Source organism: Pteropus alecto, unplaced genomic scaffold (genome assembly GCF_000325575.1).
Source record: "Pteropus alecto unplaced genomic scaffold, ASM32557v1 scaffold313, whole genome shotgun sequence".
NCBI lineage: Eukaryota > Metazoa > Chordata > Mammalia > Chiroptera > Pteropodidae > Pteropus > Pteropus alecto.
Window position 1 is genome coordinate 2,024,599 of NW_006434832.1, and position 20,408 is coordinate 2,045,006.

At 48.0% G+C, this 20,408-nt stretch overlaps 1 protein-coding gene across 7 annotated transcripts in view; it reads left to right on the forward strand.

Moving 5' to 3' along the window:
• The first annotated feature begins 4,222 nt into the window (after nt 1-4,222).
• The window catches only part of MAPT (microtubule associated protein tau), an 88,167-nt gene continuing 71,981 nt past the window's right edge, over nt 4,223-20,408 (forward strand). For all 7 annotated transcript variants that reach the window (XM_006910167.3, XM_006910169.3, XM_025045648.1 and 4 more), the window contains exon 1: nt 4,223-4,378. The gene's annotated coding sequence lies outside the window, so the exon portion shown is untranslated. The remainder of the gene's footprint in view (nt 4,379-20,408) is intronic.

Consider the following 20,408-nt stretch of genomic DNA (forward strand, 5'->3'; position numbering starts at 1 on the left):
TTAAGAGCCTTGAAATGGGGAGATTATCCTGGATTATCTGGGAGGGCCCAGTGCAATCGCAAGGATTATGACTGAAATAGGCAGGCAGGAGTGTCATAGTCAAAGATGTGACAACAGAAGCCCTGCTGACACCCCCTGAGTTTAGCTTGATCAGATCCATTTTGGACTTCCGAACTCCAGAACCGTAGGATAATAAGTTTGCTTTAGTTTTAGGCCAGTAAATTTGGGCTCATTTGTTACAGCAACAACAGGAAACTAATACATTTTTTGGGCTTGGGTTGATGTCCCTGTCTTTTAACAAAAGGGGGTACCAAGAGGTGCCCACGTGACAAAGGTCCTCCCTGCCCCCATTGTATGGTAGCATTCCTACTTCCTGGCAATTATTAAAATCGATTCTTCCTGCCAAGGCAGTACCTTCTCTTCTTGCCTGCTACTCTCTGGACCCAAAGTGCTCAGGAAGCAGCCATAGCTTATAGTTCAATTAAACTCTTGCTGTGTCCCTAGGTGGAAGTTTTCCCTTTGGGGCATCATGACCTCTGACCCTGCAGAGCCTACGGCTGTGAAGATGAGCAGCTCAGATTCCCCACGGGAGTTCCTGGGAATGTTGGGAAATGGGACTACCTCAGCTTCCACCCGCTGGTTCCTGGACCCCTGTATTCTTTTCCTGTTTGGATTCATATAAATTCTATAGGTAACTAGATCTTAGTTCCAATCCTACCTGAGACACTTACATAAAAAATTTAAGCCCAGAGAGAAGTTAATGGCTTTGTCTAAGGTCACACAGGGTGGGTAAAGTTGCGATCCAACTGTTCTAAAACCTAAAATTTCTCCCTACCATTCTACCTTCTATGCTTCTGTACGGTGGGCATGGTGTGCTGAGTTGGCCAGAAAAATCTCTATTTCAGCAAGAAGCAGGGGCAGGGAGAAAAGGAAGGGATGCATTTTCTTGGCCTGAATTGTGAGCCATTAGCTACCTCTAGTGATTAAATTATCTGGAATGTACACTCAGCTCCACATTACATACAGTTAAATGTTTCTAGCATTCATTACTCAGTTTCATGTAGGCAGATGTGATCATTCAGTGTCAGGAGACCACAGTGTCATCAGCTCCCAGTCAGTTCTCAATTATTTTATAACTTAAAGGAAAGAAAATGAGAAATTTGAATAGAGATGAGCATTAATTTGATGTTACAGTTTATTTTACATATAAAAATGATGTATAGCCGAAGCATTGATGGTGATGATGAAATAACTACTATTTGTCATTTAATGAATACGCACTATGCTTTAGGCACTATATAAGAAAATTTACACACATACCGTGCAAGAAAATATATATATATACACATAGATAATTTAATCCCCTTATCAGTCAGCTTCGCTGTGATAACAACCAACACTCAAAATCTCAGTGACTCAAACAATAAATGTTTATTTCTTGCTCATGTTATACATGTTATATGTACTTTCTTGTGTTTGTTCATTCTGGGACCCAGGCTAAAGGAGCAGCCCTACAGGGCCTGCCATTCTGGTGGTGGGGGACACAAGGAAAAGTGGTAGAAACTCACAATGCCTCTTAAAGCTTCTGGTTGGACATGTCTATATCGTGCCCATTAGTTCTAGTTGCCATCACATAGCCAGGACAAAAATCAGTGTGGGAGTGGAGAGTGCGGGCAGTACAGATCACAAGGAAACAGGAGCGGACATATAATCCTCATACAGGAAAAGGAGAAAGGAAACAATTGGCAACAATAAGGAAACTACAATTCTGCAAGACTGGTATTAATCCCACTCACCTCTCCACTTCAGAGAAATGAGTAACTTTGCTAAGCTTCTTCTAAAGGGGGGAGATATCCCATCTAGTTGGGGTGATTAAGGGAGGCTTTAATAGAATTTGGGTTAGGGTTTAAATAGGATATTGGTGCATAGAGAAAGGGCAAGGACCTTGGAAGCAGAGGAAAACCCCAGAGTAGAGGTGGGAAAGATTTCTACTCAAACGAGTTAAGCTGGCCATAGAGTAGATGAGAAAACCGGAGAGGACACCCTCAGATGAGGGTGGGGTGGTGGGGTGTGAGACATGGGGGTTGAATGCTGAGTTCTTTTATTTCCCCTCTTTAATTCACCCTCAGATGAGGGTGGGGTGGTGGGGTGTGAGACATGGGGGTTGAATGCTGAGTTCTTTTATTTCCCCTCTTTAATTCCCCCACCCCACCCCACCTCTAAAAGCGAGGTGTCTCCTCCCACATGCTCACAGCATGCCCCAGGGCCTGGAGCACCCAGGATGTGAATCCAGGACCTTTGTAAAGCAGATATGCTAACCACATGCTACACTATAGAACCACCTTGAATACTGAGAAGTTTAAGGCTAAGGAATTTAACTTCACTTAGGGGTCAGCTAGAAGCCTTTCGATATTTTTGAGCAAACGCATGTTATGATTAAAATGATTGCTTCTGAGACTGAGCTGACTGGGGAGTTCAAGCTGTGCTGATATAGGGAGAAACAGAGAGCAAGGAGACCAGTAAGGGCCCCACATGTCCAGAACCAAGGGAAGGGTCTTTAGGATGGTGATGGTTGGAACAACACAAAGGTCAATTCCAGAGATTCTAAACCAATGGCTTAAGAAATGTGCTCCACCTCCATCATCCACATAGTGTTCCCGACAAACCCATGTAACTTTAATAGCCTGCTTTTCCTATTAATCTATAACATACAATATTGATTTTAAAAAAATATATAAGAGCTATGCAAATTAAAGCTTCAAGACAAGTTCCCATTTCCCCAGGACAAGATGGAGGCCCCAGAACCCCATACATCTAAACCCTCCCACTGCCAGAGCTTAAATTAGATGTTGAGGAAACCAAGCTAAAGGCCTGTTAGAAAACAAAATTCAATGCAGTAGGTTTTAAAGATCTGATTCACTTCGTTGAGGGATTCATGAATCAGGCAGCATCCTGTCTGGCAAGTGAAGAGGATTCCCCAGAAGTTGTACAAAATGGAAGGTTTTTATAGGCTGAAACTGGGCAGGACAAGAAAGTTATTACCAAAAGAAAAGAAAGGATTCTTTTAGGCAAGGGCACTTTTCTTTGGAGAAGAGAGGCAAGGGTCTTACCAGGCAGATTACCTCACTAGTGTTGATCAGAAAATGCCAGACTGATTGGTGTTTTAAAATTCCACTCCTGGGAGGAGCTGAAACTGCAATTAGGTATTAAGTTCTAGTTTTGGTCAAGTAGCTTAGCACGAGTGACTCCATTTTGGTCATTATCTCTTTCTTAACCATCCAAAGCTGGGAACTGAGTGGGAGAATAAAAGACTCTGGTCAGTTTCAATCGGAGGCGTGTTATCCAGGCGAGAATCTCCAGCGGGCACTTGAAAATTCAGATCTCAAGTTCTACTTACAGTTTAACCGTGTGTCAACAAATGAGATAAAAATAACTGTATATGTGAAAGTGCTTTGCAATGTGATTAGCACCATATGAACCTTTGTCTAAGATTTTATTCTAGGGTCACGGTTAGAGAACTAATAAGAGTCAAATGGTCAGCTGCATTAAACTGAGTTAGTCTGTTTTAAGAGGATTTGCTACGGAAAGCATTCACCGTGGTCAATAATGAAAAAGGTGGAAAGAAAGGTTGAAAGGAAGCCGCCCCAGGGAAACTGATCAACAAGGGGACGGTTTTAGGAGGCTGAAAAAGGGTCAGGGAGCCCGGTTGGCAATAAGCAGGCCAAATCTATGGGTGGCCTTGAGGTCCAGGGTGGACAGACTGGGGAGTGGGCCATATGGAAAATCGCCCAGGACCTTCGGAGATGACATAATCCCTGGAACAACAGAAAGGAAAGGGGCAGCAGACCTAGGAACGCGGCACCCAGCCTCTTCGCAACCACAGGGGGCAACCGATTCTCCCTCCCAAGGAAGGAGACCCTTCTGACAAGACAAAGACTCCAGCCACCCGGGAGACCCAGAGTGCGCGTGCGCCAAAACCGCGCGTGCGCCTGTCGGTCAGTGCCGCGGCCCGAGGCGTGAGGGGAGGGTGGACCGGGAAGGGAAGCGCTGGGAGGAGCGAGCAGGGAGGCCGTGGACTGCGAGCGGTGGGGCGTTCGCGCGCGCCCACTAGTGGCGGGAAGAGAAGACGCCCGCGGAGGCCTGACTGCCCGCCCCTCCCCAGGGAGGCTCGCGTTCCCGCTGCTCGCGCCTGCGCCGCCCGTCGGCCTCGGGAGCGCGCGCTCTCGCTGGTGCACGCGCTCGCAGTCTCCGTCACCCACCCGCTCCGGCACCAGCACCAGCACCAGCACCGCCGCCACCGCCCACCTTCTGCCGCCGCCACCACAGATACTTTCTCCTCTGCTTTCCTCTACTGTCCTCGCCCTCTGTCAACTATCAGGTAAGCGCGAGGCTCCGAAATGTGCCTCCGGGTCCGCTTTCTGCGACCCCATGCCGCCGCCCCTCAACCCCCGCCTCAGAGATGGGTTTCAGAAGGTGGACATTGGTGGGGGGCAACAGTGCGGGCCCCTTCTTACGCTCTCTGTGCTCCGGAGCTGGATCTGGGGCGGCTTGGAAAGGGACCCATGCAAGGGATGCACACACGCGTGTGTGTGTGTGTGCGCGGGTGTGTGCGTGCTGTGGGTTCCAAACTACACGCTTCACACGGACCCGGGCAGAGGTTGTGCCCACAGGGTGGGGCGCGGATGGCGGTGACCTGGGGGAGGGGGCTGCTATGCACTCTCCGCCTTTTGCCGCAATGGGCGTGTATCTGTGTGTGTGTCGGGAAAGGGGGGTCCAATGACGACCCCCGAAACCCAACCTGTAATCCGATTTCTCTGCCTCGGTTTGCCATCAGCCAGCCCAACGAGGTTATGGATTGGGTTCTAGAAAAGATGACTCCCTGCCTGCCCCTCCCTTCACCTCCTCGGCAGCGATTCCAGTCGGGCTTTCGCTGCCCCTGATTTAAGGCGGTGGCCTACCCCCTCCCTGTTTTCCTCCTTCAGAAACCCGCAGGGGACATTTGGGGGCTGGGAGTAGAATCGGGGAGTTGGGGAGGGGTCCAACCGCTGTCACTTTAGTTGCCCTTCCCCCTGCGCGCGCCTGGCACCAAGACGCCAGCAGCGCCGTGCCCGAGAGAAGGTAGTGCACGGATCCCAACGCACTAGGGGATGGGGAAGGCAGGGGTCACCTGGCCTTACGATGTGGATGAACTAGGCAACGGCCGACCCCGGCTCTCGGGCGCTCACAGCCGCAGCCCCTCACAGATCCGCGCAGGGGCTGCAGGTGCACTTCGGGGCGGGCCCGGCTCTCTGCGCTCTGCGCTCTGCGCCGGGCGTCCGGCTTGTGCGCTCCCTGCCGGAGGCGCGGGGCTGGCGCGCAGGGCTCGCCCCTCACTGCGGCAGTGGGTGTGGACCCGGGTGGGCAAGGAGGGGGAGGGTAGGCTGTGCCTCCTCTCACTCCCACCCCCGCTTTTTTTCCCCTCCGAACGCGAGGTGCCATCTTTTTGCGGCGTGTCACGTCTTTACGGTACCTCGCCAAGCCGGGTGGCTGGGCTTCGGAGGACAAGGCGGGGACTGTCATTAAAGGGGGAGGGGAGGTGCGATCAGCGCTGAAATCTTTGCGTTTTGCTGCTGAGGGCTTGAGCACTGGGGGCTTTCACCCAAGATCTTCCGGGGGGCTCGCTGCTTTGTTTGTAGGGATAACGTGATCTGCGTTGCCAGCCTGGGTTTTTGCCTTTTATTTTATAAGGGTGTTTAACCAAGGCCCTCGCCCCTTCCCCGGTGTTTCTCCCTTTGTTAGATCTCGGGGTTTGCTGGGGTCGATGAACTCGTCACGGCTCCACTAGTGGCATGGAACGGGTATGGCCCTGCGTTGCCCACTCCCAGAGTCGGGCTTCGCGCCAGGGAGCATCCATGGGGCCGCAGGGGTGGGTTTCTAGGTCTCCGCGCGCTGTGCGGGTGTCCGCGAGGGGACGACGCCCCTCCCAACACCCGGAGTGTCCTAGGGACCAAGCCCCACCAGGCTGCCCATGGGCACCGGCGACCCACGGGATGTGGGGGGCGGCTCGCAGGCGAAGCCCTTCTCGGTTTCACCCCCTGTTGCTTCAGCAGGCGGAAGAATGTGAGGAGGGGGCATGAGGTTTCCGCGGATGCTGTGGGCCACACCCATTTTCTCGGAGCGGACTGGGAGGGGGCGCGGAGGGGAGGTTGTCTTGGAAACCACACGCGTCTTGAGAACGGCCTTTGGGGCGTCGCCCCGCCCCTTCCGATCAGAGAATAAGAACCCTAGGGTACGCGGAGCCCCACCCTCTCTGGGGGCTCTAGAGAGAGACCCACAAACTGGAGCGGGTGGCTCTTTCTAATTGGCTTCCGGCAGCTACAGCCACCCAGATTATTATTGTGGCTGAATATTGTTTTAGAAACGTGCAGGAATATCAATTAAGAACCTGAATTCTCTGCTGCCCTTGAACCGGGGAATGAGGGCATTGGAGTGGGTACCGACTCCTGGCGAACAAGGCCGAGCCTTGCCCTCTCTTGTCATGAGCCGGGTGTGTGCGGCTTTCTGGTTAATTCTATCACTGAAAGCTGGTGCGGGGGCGCAGTTCTGCGAGGGATGAGCATCTTGGCCGAATCATCCACGCGAGCCGCGCAGATCGATACGAATATCTGTGGAATGGCTCGGCTAGGGGTCTAGTGTCGGCCCGGAGCCAAGACAGACCTTCCCGGCTGTCAAGGGTGGGAACCGGGGTTCCCAAGGATCGATTCGAACATCTTTGCCCCTCTCTCGCCATCCCCCCATCCCCTCTCGTACTAGCTGGGTATGGGATTCTGGTTCCAGCGAGGGTCTTGGGGAGACCATGGGAACTGGGAGCCAGCGGCATGGGGTGGACCACAGGCAGGAACACTTCCTGTCGTTTGGGGGAAAGCGAATACGGCGGAGGCGGCGAGCGTATTTAGCCGAATGCCGGGAACAAAGCGCAGTCCAGGCCTCGTGATTTCACTCCATTTTGGAATCTTGATGGTTTGGTGGGGTGCTCAGGTTTGCAAGGCCTGGGGGCTAGGCTGTTAATGGAGGAATCCCTGCGGCTAGAGGATGGTGCTTCGTATGTGGATCAGGAAACTCCATCCCTAGCTCTGCTGGCGCTTTAACTAAACGGCTTGCCCCCCCAAGATCTGGAGTGATGCAACGTTTGCGCCCAGGCTCAGACGGTGGAGCGCTGAGCCAGCCCTGCGCCTTGGGAAATGTCCTGTCTTGGAATGTCCAGCAGGCGGGGACTCTTTTACATCTAGGGAGACCCCCGCTTGGTTTCTAGCGCTCAGGAACCTGTAACTCCATGCCCTATCTCTGGACTGGTGCAGATTGGGGTGGATTATGGTACCCGAGACAGTGACTGCCAGGTCAGTCCCTCCAGGCCAACACGCGCTCAGGCTCAGGAGAATGGCTTAGAGTTTTATCTGGTCCTTATCTCTCCAATTGACTCGTCCTACAATACAAAGAGAAATGCCTTTCCTAAGATAATTACATTTTACATTTTATGGTGCTGCTTAGGTTTACCACATAAGAATTGCTTATCCATTCCATCTCCAAATCCTTCCTCAGAAGGAATAAATATAGTAGACGTACCCCTTCCTCCCACCAGCACCCAGTCTGCAGTGACTCTTGAAGCTAATCAATTCCTTGACCAACATTTGCTTCTGTAACAGGTTGTGTTTATTGCAATAACTTGGCTTGACTCTTTGGGGTTTACCTTTGGACAATCGGGGGCGGGGTTTGTTGGCTTTGCTGGTTTTTTTGGATGAGTGACAGTCCATAACTGTTCCTAACCCCGAAACGGACCTCATCTGCGCGTGTCCATCTTGGAAGGCATTGCTTTTAAGTGGTTTCTAGTATCGGGCACATCTCCCCTGACAGGAACAAAAGAAATGGCTTATTCCCACAATTTGCAAGAAGAAAACTTAGAATTGGTTTCCTTGAGGAGGGTCAGGTTTATTCCGTTTGGAAAAGAGCCCCTTTTATTGGACATGCCCTTTGACTCACATGCCCTTTGCAGTCAGTGCCAGTCTGGAGATGTAGTAGGATTGTGGTGCCCTTTGTTTAGGCTGAATTTTCTTTCTGCCCTTTTAACATCAGTTCATGAAACCCATTTGCTGAAAATTTTAAGAAATTGTGTTTTATTCCACCTTCCCTCAGCACTTATGTATATGTTTTGATGGGCTCCACAGCGCTGTGTATGAACATGTGTTAGTGTTCTAATCGAACACAAGATAGTTTTCCAACTAGACTGTGCCTGCTATTTAGGTAATTGGTGTCTTCCTCACTCCTACTTTGAAAAAGAATCACTTGAAAACAAAATCACCCATAGAGGCTTAATACGGTGCTAGACATACAATAAGTCTTTTGGCCCCCACTCACTAAACAAACAGATAAAATGGGAAGATGCGGGTCAAAAAGTAGAGAAGAAAAAGCAGATGGGAGGAGGGCTTTATTCAAGATTATGGCATCAGGAAGGTTTAGAGACAAACCCAATCCAATTTGTCCCCCACTCTATCCAAGTGTCATGTAGAAGGCTGCATGTGCCTCCCCATGTGCCCACACACCCACCCACCCACATTCCCACTGCGGCACTCCCCACTTACGGCCCCCAGCCTGGTCCCCTCTTCCCACCTCGCCCTTCTTGGCAGAGGGCACAGAAACCACACTTCACCCCAGGGGAAGGGAGACTCTACCCTGCCACCTTTGGGGCTAAAGATGCTCCTTGTGCCAGAGGGACAGAGGTGGGAGACCCCCTTTGCCTCCCTTCCTCTTCCTCCCACTCCACTTTTTTCATCATCCCTCTTCAGATTTACTCCCAGCCTTTCCCAGAAACACCGACCTGACCAACAACTCCTACCACCCTAGATGCTTCCACTAGTGACTTTGAGCTAGCGTAGAGAGGAGGGTCTTCAGCAGGTGGAGGAGAGAAGAGCCTAGCCTTACCAACTCGGCTGAAGCAGAAAGAGGACCCTGATGTTCCAGCTGGGGCTCTCAGCTGTTTGCCTGTAAAACAGATGTCTCGAGACATTTTTGTTTGTTTTTACAGCTGGGGGAGAGTGCTACTGGCATATAGTGGGTAGAGGCCAGGGATGCTGTTAAATATCTTACAAAGGCAGATAGTTCTCCATATCAAACAATGATCTGGTCCCAAATGTCACTAGTGCCAGAGTTGAGAAATCCTGCTATAGAAAGATCGTTGTTACCTTGGCATTGTTATCTGAATGGTGGTTTACATTTCCCGAGTGTCTTCTAGGAGGCACTGTTCTAAGTGTTCCCCAGACATTACCTCATTTAATCCTCACAACAACCCCCCTTACGTAGCAGGTACTCTTATTATCTCTGTAACATATGGACAAATCAAAGTATAGAAAGGTTTAGCAACTCATTAAAAGTCACGAGCCAGTGAGTGTTGGCACTGGATGTCTGACATTAGCCCTTTCCCCCCTTTTAGCTAACACGTGGGCTTAATAGACCTTTGTGGGCTAGCCCGGGAACCCGAGCACCATCTATAACAACCCAGCAGAATATTCTCATTCCAAAACCACTGACTCACACATGAACTTTTGCAAGAGTCTGTAATTGGAGCAGAGCCTAAAGCTTGCAATTTCTGATCTGGCCTTGACATCCAGAGCAAGGGATTTCACCCTATCTCTGTGCCTCTGCTTATAACACAGAGAAACTATCCCAGTACCTTAAACTACTTCCCCCAAATCCAGGATTTCAGGACTGTCTGTCATACGAAGTAGCAGCTGGGTTTGATTAGCTTAGAGAAGGCTGGAAATCAAGATTGAGGGATCGAGACATAGACTCGGCTATGGTCAGGGTCTAATCACAAAGCTTTAGGGACATCAGATCCTCACTTTAGGTTCTGCACCCCAGAGAGACTGAAGCTTTGGCACCCACCTGTGGGACTCAGCTCTGAACCTGGAGGGTGAGATGAGTTGGGTGTGCACAGGAAGGACCTCATGCAAGAGTCTCAGCACCTCTGGCAAAGGTGGGCCTGGAGGCTTTTCTCCCTTCCTGGGGCCCAGGCTCTGCAGTAAATATTCCATTATCCCATGGTGTTGAGGGGCTGCCTGGAATCTTACATCTACAGGGCTCACTGCCACTCCACCCAGGTGCAGGTGCCACCCACAACCACCTGTGTCGTTGATGGGACATATACCGTACATGCCCATTCCGCCCTTATCACCTTGCCAGAGGGGTTGCTGTCCAAGAATTATTTTCCTGTCTCCAGATGCCATGCTCTTGCCACCTCTGCCAGGCTCCTTTCCTGCACAGATGGCCCCCATCTGAGTGGGAGGCAGCGTGAGGCCATCCCAGGATGGTTTGGAGCTTTTCGAATTCTTTGATTAGGAAACATTCTGTAAGTGTACAGCTAGAATTGGCTTCCATAAAATGCAAACTTGAATGATGTCCAGGTGGATTACCTTTGTTTTTTTGTTTTGTTTTGATTTTTTTTTTTTTTGCTTTGTTTATATTTCAGCAGGCTCTGTGTGTGTCCCAATAAGGGACACTATAGAAGTAATCCCCCGGAAATATGTTTTGTGCTTCAGCCATGAAGGAAGGTTTGTGAACACCTGGAGGGCAGATGGTGCTTTTTTCCTGGACAGGTCCCAGTCCAGGACAGCATATAGAGAGGGGCATTAGGTTCGACCTAGTGCTTAAGGGTGTAGACTTGGATCAGACCTCCTGGGTGCAAACCCTGGCTTCTCCACTCACTGTGGGACCTAAGCGGTGTTTTTTAGCTTTTTGGAGAGTTTTTTGTTTTCTGTAACTGATAATACCTCTCTCATGAGTTGCTTTGGGGTTTAAATGGGGCGATGCAGTACTTATCCCTGGGCCTGGCCACATAGTAACTGCTCAGTAAATGGCCTCATCGGCAGCAACCTCTGGACTGACAGTTGTGATTGGATGAGTGTGCAAAGGTGTCTACTAACCCTGGTGACGAAATCAGTCGTAACATAAATTTTTACACAGAGTAGGGATCAAGATGGGAAAAGCGGGCAGCTGTCCAGCTCCCCTGGAACCAGGCATTGTTGTTTGGGTAGAAGTGGAACCCCTGAAAATTGCACACGCCCATGTTTAAATGTACACACAGAACTCTTGCCAAAGGCAAGTGGAGTGACTTATCATCTGTTGTCCCTGCTCTGTCCTCTTCCTTCCTGAAATCTGCTCCACGCCAGGAATAGATCGTGCACTCTCCATGCCAGACTGAGCCAAGCCACCCTTCCTCCCAGCCTCCTGGGAATGGAGACCTGGCTCAGGGTTCTGGGTTCAGAGATCTTACAGGTTTACTCATTGACTTCCAAGTGAGTGCTGATGGGATTGAAAAATAATGGATGCAACAGAAAGCAGTGGAGGAGAGATGTTTTACAAATGAAATAATTAAGCAGAATGTTGAAGTTGGTAAACTGGCAAGCAGGCTTCATGGTGGACAGTTGAAGATCAAGTAGAAAATAAAGCAACCTCAACATGTAGTGAATCCAGAGAACTTCAAGCCTCTGATAAACATAGTCATAGCTGATTAATAAATTCAGTTTAAGAAGCCTTCTTATCCATGAAATAGACTAAAGAGTCATAATACATCAGTTTTCAAAAAGTCATGAAATCAGAAAGTCATAACGAATGATACATACGTATTTCAAACATTTTACTTTAATTTAAACTAGATAAATGCACATTTATTCCCCCATCTTTCAGTATAGGATCCAGGCCTTCTCTTGATATTCAAGTCAGCTGGTTGAAATTGTCTTTTTTGCCTAAGCCACATTCATAATGCATTGTCTTGGACGTCTGATCTCCTTGGAACAAGGATTTCTAGTGAGGAGTGATCTGAATGCAGAATCCCTCTAGAGTTTTACTATTTTTTTATGGTCTTTAACAGTTCATTTGACAGTAAAAGATACTGATTTGAAGGATTCATCATTCATTTAGCACTCATGTTTCATCAACTTGCACTTTATTTATTTGAATGTCGTAACAAGTATGGTGGCCCTAGAATTTGGCTGGGGTTGGAGGAGGCCCTGGCGGTGGACAGCAGGCCCTGTGGACCCAGCCTCGAATATTTACATCCTCCATTTCTGCTTCTTACATGGTGTCAGGAGATGGCCTAATGTGTCATTCACATCGAATCCCAACTTAAGGGGGTGTTGCAAAATTCCCACCATAAGACTCAAAATAAATTTAAATTCCCTTAGTATTTTAACTCCCCTTAGTGAAGGAATTTTAGATCAAGGTCCAACAGTTAAAAAACCTTTAAGAATTACATCTGAAGCCATTGATAATGATGTTCCATTCAATGGCCCTTCCTTTGGTCCTGTCTGCTCCACTGCTAAATCAGGCATCAAAGAGAAGAGGGACATAATTATCTCTGGTCCCAGCTGCTATTTTTCCTTCTGGCCTATGGCCCAGTTTTCTGGTTTTCCGGAAAGGCTGGATGATGTTGTCTTGGGACCTAAGTCCGCAGTTGTACTACAAAACGTTATCCTTCTGTCCTCCTCCCGGGACATCAACAATATTAGGGGACCCCTGGGTCCATAATCATCTGTCATGTGATCTTCCGCCAACTAGAAGAGCTGGGAAGGAAATCATGGAACCACAGAACTGTGCACCCCCCGTCCCGGGGTCAAAGGCAGTTCTTCCCCATGAATTAGAACCAGTGTTCTAAATCATATGTCAACAGAATTGTCCTGGGTCAAATCCAGTTCTGCTATTATTTATAGGTCATTTCAGAGGTGCTTATTTTTCATTGTTCTTAATTGGACAGTGACACCAAACCATTGTCTTACCTCACCCCCCATTCCATGGCCTACCCTCAAAAAGAGGCTTATTGGATAGTAATCATCTAAAGCCCAATGCTTAAATGCCCAAGGGCAAGTTACAATTTAAAGAATCTCTTTGGTTTAAAATATACACGCATATAAATATTATAATAATATATCATATATATTTAAATAAATATTTACTATCATATATAAATAAATATTTAAGTGTTTTGTGTCTGGATTTTTTTATATTGGGTTGGCTAAAAACCTGAACAGCTTTCAACTTTGGTATTGATGCATCAGAATTTAAATCAACGTATGTTAATAAACCAAGCTAGGTTCGTATATACAAATAAAATAGTTGTACATAACCTAATGCCTGGGGGCAGGGTCACAATCGTGCTGTTGATTCATATGAACCTGTCCCCTTCAGAGCTGCCCATTACCAAAAATCACCAAGAATAGCTGTTTGGCAGAGTCGCCAGCCTTTCTGCAATCCACTCTTCTCTTTTCCTTAAGAACAGCGGAAATTTTATACTGGTCCAAACCCACCGAGCAGCTTCTGCCTGTGCTGTCTCCATGAGGCCAGTTTAGAAACAAGGATTTCACAGAACATCCCTAAATCCGCTTCAATAATGGACTGATTATTCACAAACTCACCTGAACCTTCTTAAACCTATTTAATCCTTTCCCCAGGGTTAATCTGTGGGGATAACATGCCTCCTGGGCATCTCTCCATTGGGTCCGGTCTTTCTCCTCCAGTTCTGAAGCCCCGCCCTTCGTAGTTCTGAAGCCCCGCCCTTCTTGGCAGGCGCAGTGAGCGGGGCTGCGCTCGATTCCCTGCAGTGTTAATACAGGCTGAATAAATTGAAATAAATCCCTTTCAATGTCACTAAAGTGCTATAAATAATTACGAACCAATGTTTGATGTCTGATGGGAATTGCAGGAAAAATAATATTTAACTGGCAGGATTCATGTTATAAGTTGACGATCTGGGCCAAGTTTAAAAAAAAAAAAAAACTTTAAAGAAGAGCTCATCATTTAGTGCCTGCAGGACTAACTTTCAGAGGTGGCCATCCCTCTCATTCTGTGGGCCTCTGTTATCGCCCGCTGCTTGGTCTTACCAAGCCTTGAATTTAATTGCAACCTTATCTTCTTATTTACCAACTAAGAGACTCGTGGCAGAGATTAAGATTTCCTGATATAATGTTGTATGTCAGTTAACCTCAATTAAAAAATATCCTGTCGACGGACAAAAAAATAAGATTTCCCATGCCTCCATTTTTCCATCTTTGAAATGGAGATTATGCGCTCTCCCCCCTCAGAATGGATGACGGTGAGGCTCTGGGATAGTCACAGAGCTGAAATAAAACTCAGAATTCCTTTGAGCTTCTTAGAAGACAAGTGCCACATGGAGTGGGTATCCCCTCTCCCCACCCCAGCAGCCACAGTCAGGTGCCAGATCCAAAGGTTCTCATCGGCCTGAAATAGTACAGGTGCCACCACCTCCCTCCTTAGAAACAGCCAGATGGTGCAGGCTGATTCCCAGGGGTGAGTGCCCATGAGCGGAGCATGGACAGGTAGCCTAGTTCAGCCCTCACTGGCCTTGTCTGTCCCCTTTTTTGGAAAAGAGGCCCAAAGCCAGGGTGCAAGACAGTGGATAACGGTGCCTTAAGCATCACTTCAAGTGATATACCTTCCCCCTGCCAATGCCAACTTTTCCAGAGAGGGATTGGGACTTCCTTGGCTTGTGTCGTGACTCTAGATGGAATTTCCTGGGAGCCTTTCTGTTTTCTCAGAGGTTTTCAGTTTCCTCCTAATCAGACAGAGACTTGGTGCAGAATCTCATATTCTAATTATGCCCAGGGGCAGCCTCTCCCTGCCGCTCGATGTTTAGCACATGCGGGAAATCGATTAAGGAAAGAAAAAGAAAGAGTGATTAAATTAAAGGCTGGAGTTGACTTTGATGGTATAATACTCTGATGGCTTTTCGGTAGCAAAAGGCTCCGTGAAGGCTCATTAATTGAACCGCTTGCACTTGGAATTTGAATTGAGCTGGAGCTGGGCTGCAGTCGGTTTGCCTCGGCTCCGTGAATGGAGGGCGTCTGGTGGTCAGGGATGGCAGGAAGTGTTTCAGCGTGTGTGAGTCACCCCAGTGGTCTGACAACAGTCTGACCACCGCATGGCTGGCTTTGAACAGTGGTCCTAGATGTCTAGTGGCCCCACATCATCAACCCTTGGTTAACCTGCTCTCCTCAAAGCTGTCCTTGTCCCTTCCACTCTGGTCATGAAAGCCTGCCATCTTCCAGTCCCCACATGGCAAACTTTGGAGTCTTAAACTCTTCGCTCTCTATATCTTGGAACAAACGTAACCATCAGTTTCTTCCTTCTAAACACTGCCTGGATTTGCCCTTTCCTTTCCAGTTCCATCCTCACCAATTCCAAAAGGAGCGTAGGCCTTATGGCGTCACCCTCGATCATCATGGAAACAATAATGAGTTGTTCCTAATTTCAATTCTGAAATTCACATCCAGTCCATTTCTCAGACCACTGCCAAGCCCAACATCTGCCCTGCCCTCATCCAAGCATGAGTCCACAGCTGGGTTCTCTGTCCCTTACTAAGCCAAGACTCACCTCGTACTGCCTGCCCAGGTCCCAGTGCCTGGGCCTGGCCTCCCTGTCCAGTCCCACTGGTCCAGTCCCTCTGCTGGCCAGCCCGCCTCATGGCTCCTTCATGGACATCATGCTCTCTCTGCCCCTCGCTCACCCACGGTACCCTCTCTCTTCCTCTTCCTGTTTAAATCATCCTGACCTTCCCCAGTCTCTGTCCCGTCTGAAGCCTTCTCCAGCTGTTTCGCTCAACAAAATCTGGAGGCCTCTCCATGTTTTACCTCTCACCAGTCATCTGCACCACTGTGGTTAATGTTTAATTGTTTTCCCTCCTGCCTTGAGGCAGGTCTCATCTCCCAGGAGGCTGCAGGTCTTTTGAGGGCAAGGCTTGTGTCTTCTGTAGCTTCCTGCTCCTTGGATGTCTCGCCTGGTCACAGAGCAAGGCATATACACAGCTCGAGGTAATTACTCTTGATTCATGTAGTTGGATGCTAATACTAAATCAAACAGACTGACATCAGATGAGTTTCCCCCATTTAAATAAAGTAAGTTCTCTGCCTATGAGTACACAGTTCTATTGCTCTATATACTTGAAAATAACAAAAATCCCATTTCTTTTAAAATAGTCTATAATCGTTGCTTTGCCCTAGTTCAGACCCACTTAACACCCTCCCTGTTTGTCCAAATTAGTTTTGGTGTATGAAGACACGGATGATGATGGTAGTATCGGATTGTGTTTATTTTATTAAAAACATATCCTTGTGTAACCCTTGCTCCCCCACAAGGTAGGGATTCTTATCCTCATCGTGCAGAGGAGCAAACTGAGGCCCAGAGATGTCACCTCTGGGGAGGAGCCAGATGGCACCTCAGTCCGGGACCTCTCCTTGCTGCCTCCGTGCCCTCAGGGCCTCCCCTCTGCTTCCACTCTCCACGCCAGCGGGCATGTCCTTAGTGCCGAGGGAAGCTGTGCCCTCCAGCTCCCATGGATGGGTCATATGTAACCTGAGCCCGGAGAAAGCATTTGAAACCGAAAGCTAGCCTCCAAACCGGGCTGCTGCTTCATGTCGCCGGTGACGACAGAACCAAATTTAGTGTCGTGGGCAGGTCCCCACTATCAAATAGAGAAGCTTACTTTCTTCCAGCTCACGTAAAACATGAAAAATGTTCATAGCCGCTGCACTTCCATGGGGGAATAGTGTGATTGACAAGGCTGGAAAGAGTAAAAAAAGTGTAAACTCAGGGAAGATGACATCCAAGTTCCCAGGCAGTGTCTACAGGGAGAAATTTCATTCAAAGTGGGTGGTTTCCTTGGGCAAGACAGGCAAAGCAAGCCATTGATATTAGGGAAAAGGGCCACAGAGGGAAGGAGAAAGGATGGCAGCCCGGCCTGCATCCCCCAGCCACCAGGGCTACTGCCCCATCCTCCTTACTCAGCAATCCACTTTATTTTCCCCATGTCTACACCAGTGTGGGCCATACTCTGGGACCAAGAGCAGTGGGGATCAGAGAAGGAAGAGGCTCACTCAGAGGAAGCTGGGGTCTGCACACCGCATTTCTTAGAATTTGCAGCCTCACCAGGCTTTTTTTATACGCTTCCCACAGCCACCCTTCCATCTAACTACAACAAGAGTCGTTTCTCAGTTCTCTTCTTGCCTCCGACCTTCTCCCAAGCGTTTAAAAAGAAAAAATCCACCAGCTGTAAAACAGAGATACCATATGTGAGATCCTTCTCTAGTTTCTGTTTTATTGGATTTTTTTTTTTTTTTTGGAGAGAGAAGGGATCATTTCAATCTATAAATTATATTCAGAGTGAGTAGTGAGTAGTTCTTTAAGAAAATTCTTAAAAGTACCCCAAGCTGAAAGATGGGGCCAGCTGGAGGAACACCGTCAGTGTCAGCACTGAGGGCAGGCCTGCTCAGCTCCCGTGGGTCTGGGCGGGAGCTGTGGGCTGTGGGCCTCATTGCTCACAGCCCTGGATGCAAAGTTAGGAGGATGGGGTTTCTGGGCCGGGGCAGCTCTCAGTCAAATCAAATGTCAGTCGCCGGTTGGACAGCCATTGGCATGCTGATCACATCTGTGCCCATGGGTGCAGGGACCTCATTGTCATAGGCTATGGCCACATAAGGGACACTGGACCCTATATCACTGGAACTCCACAACTGAGGCTGCTGGCATTGCCATGTTATAGTAGAACAAACTCTGTCCCCAGTGGGCCCAAAGTTGACAAAGAACACTTGCGACGACCTGGCTTTCTGGATATGCTGATGTTGTTCTAATTTGGACGAATTAGGGAAGGGTCAATTAGATAATCTGAGTCATTTTAACGCTCTTATTTGGACATCAACCTCTAGGTGTTTGGGAGAGGAGAGCAGTGTGAGAATACTTTAAACACATAAGCGTGGGGATGGCCGTACATCTGGGTGGCCTATGCGGTATGATTTCGGCATGCTGAGAGGTCTCCCCAGTCCCCTAATTACTAACAAGCGGATAGTACTTTGCAGATAGTACTTTGCTCTTTACATGATCTCATTTAATTCTCGATGTGAGCTTGTGAGTTAAGAATTCTTTTCCCTTTTACAGTTAGGGAATTGAGGTTCAGGGAGATCAAGCAGGGTTCAGGAAGGTTAAGTGGCACCTGAAATCACATGGCTACTTTGAGCTGATGGGAGATTTAAATCCAGGATTTCTGCTTCTCAAGCCTGGACCGCTGCCCTCCAGAGTGAGCCTCTGGCTTTTTCATTGTTTTAGCAGAAGGGGTCTTACCACCTGTTAAACTGCCAGTGCCTGTACAGAGGGTAAATAGGAGACACTGCTTCACCCCCTGCCCCCACGCCCACCACAGATGAAGGAAAACTTGTTTGATTTTTTTTTTTTGGATTAGAGCAGAGACCTGGAATTTCAGCTTGAGGACTTTTACCTTAGGATACATAAGTGAACACATTGCTTTTTCCTCTTTAAAAAATTCTACTTGGCATTAAGATGTATTTGGGAGGTACCAAAAAGTGTACTAATGGGGAGCAGAAGGCAGCCACAGGTAAAGGGAAAAATCACTGAGTCCAGGCAGCCCTGCTCTGGGCCAGACGAGGGGGCCGGCCCCACCAGGTCTCCCAGTATGTGGGGCCTTCGAAGTGTGACTCTGGTGGCAGAGGACTTGCCTCGCCATCACCCCCATTTCCAGGAGTCCAGAAGACACAGAAAGAGGAAAAACTTCCTTCATGTGAAGGGAGATGTGGCTAAGTAACCATATAATACAAGTCATTTTTTCCATAAAGGCTAAAAATTGTTGCTAGAATTTAAAGATAATTAGTAAATTAATTGAATTTCTCTCTAAACTACTTGTTTCAAAGCAAACTGATTAAAATTTTCAGCTTTCACATTACTAGCACCCACATTTTGTGTTCCATTTCCACAGCTTCATCTGATTGCACCCTTCGGAGCTTCCCCAGGGAACCAGGCTCCCTAATGATCCATCCGTTGGGTGATGTTTTATTCATCGGTGTATCCTCAGTGCCTGGCACAGTGCATGGCACAGAATAAACGTTCAGTAATTGTTTAGTGAATGAATAAACGGATGAGTGAATTCAATACTGATTAAAACTTAAGGCCTTTCATAAAGATAGCAGAGAACAGGCAGGGAAACAGGTATGTAACTTGTATATTCGTTCATCCTCCTGCCTTCCCGGAGGGTAAAAGAATATAGATCTGCATTTGGAATTCTGATCCAAGCCTTTAGATTCTCCTGAAAATCAGAAGCCCACCACAAACCGTGAGCTCTCTTTCAAAGACAAAAGACCATGAGGATCAGAGCTGCGTCTGTGGCCTGGTCCCCACGCTCATACCAGGAAGGGTGGTGAGCAGATGAAGGCAAACCACTTAAGTCCATGCCATCTCAGCCCAGGGACAGCTGTCAGAATTAGCAAAGTCAAACACAGGATGCCTAGTTAAATTCCGATTTCAAATGAATGACAAATATATTTTTAGTATAAATGTAGTAGGCTACATAATGTCCCCCAAAGATACCAGGTTCTAATCTCCAGAACCTGTAAATGTCACCTTATTTGGGAAAGGGATCTTTGCCAATGTGATTAAATTAAGGATCTTGCGCTGAGATTGTCTTGTATTATCTAGGCGAGTCCTAAATGCAATCACATTTGTCCTTATAAGAGTAAGGCAGAGAGAAATTAAAAACGCAGAAGGGAATGTTATATGATGATGAAGGCAGAGATAGGTGTGAAGTGGATGCTGACTGCCACCAGAAGCTGGAAGAGACAAGCAAAGGGTTTTTTCCTGGAGCTTTCGGAGAGAGTGGGGCCCTGCAAACACCTTGATTTTGGCCCAGTGATACTGATTTTGGATTTCTGGCCTCCAGAACTATGAAAGAATAAGTGGTTTTAAGCCACTCAGTTTGTGGTGATTTGTTATAGCAGCCACAGGAAAATTACTAATACAATAAGTATGTCCCATGAAATGTTGGGGACATACTTACACTAAAAAACTATTTGTCATTTATCTAAAATTCAAATTTGACTGGGCATCCTGTATTTTATCTGGCAACCCTAATTCCCAGGGCAAAGAAAGGGGCTTTTGAATTTTTCAAGAAAGCTGGTTGAGGCCGTCAGGAAGCAGACTTCCTAAAGCTGGGAGTCTTTGTATGCACAGTTAAGTGAACCAACTTGAACTTTAATAACTACCCTCTGGACAAAAAGGGGGACAATTAGACAGGTGTTAATGATTTATTCTTTCAATGGTCATTTGAGTACTTCCTATAAAAAAGAAGCTCTGGGTAAGGGTCGAGGAGTTAGGCCGTAGTCTGGTACATCTAGATATTTATGCCAGATAAATCACGTGAAATATTGCCATTCTCAGGGCTCGGGTGGTTGTGCGGTGCATTTCTGATACCTGAGCTGCCCCTGGGAATCTCACACCCTTTTGTTGCGGGATGATGGGGCCCAGGCACGACAGACAACCAGGTCGTTCCTGGTTGATGAATGAGAGGACTTTGCAGCAGACCTGAAATG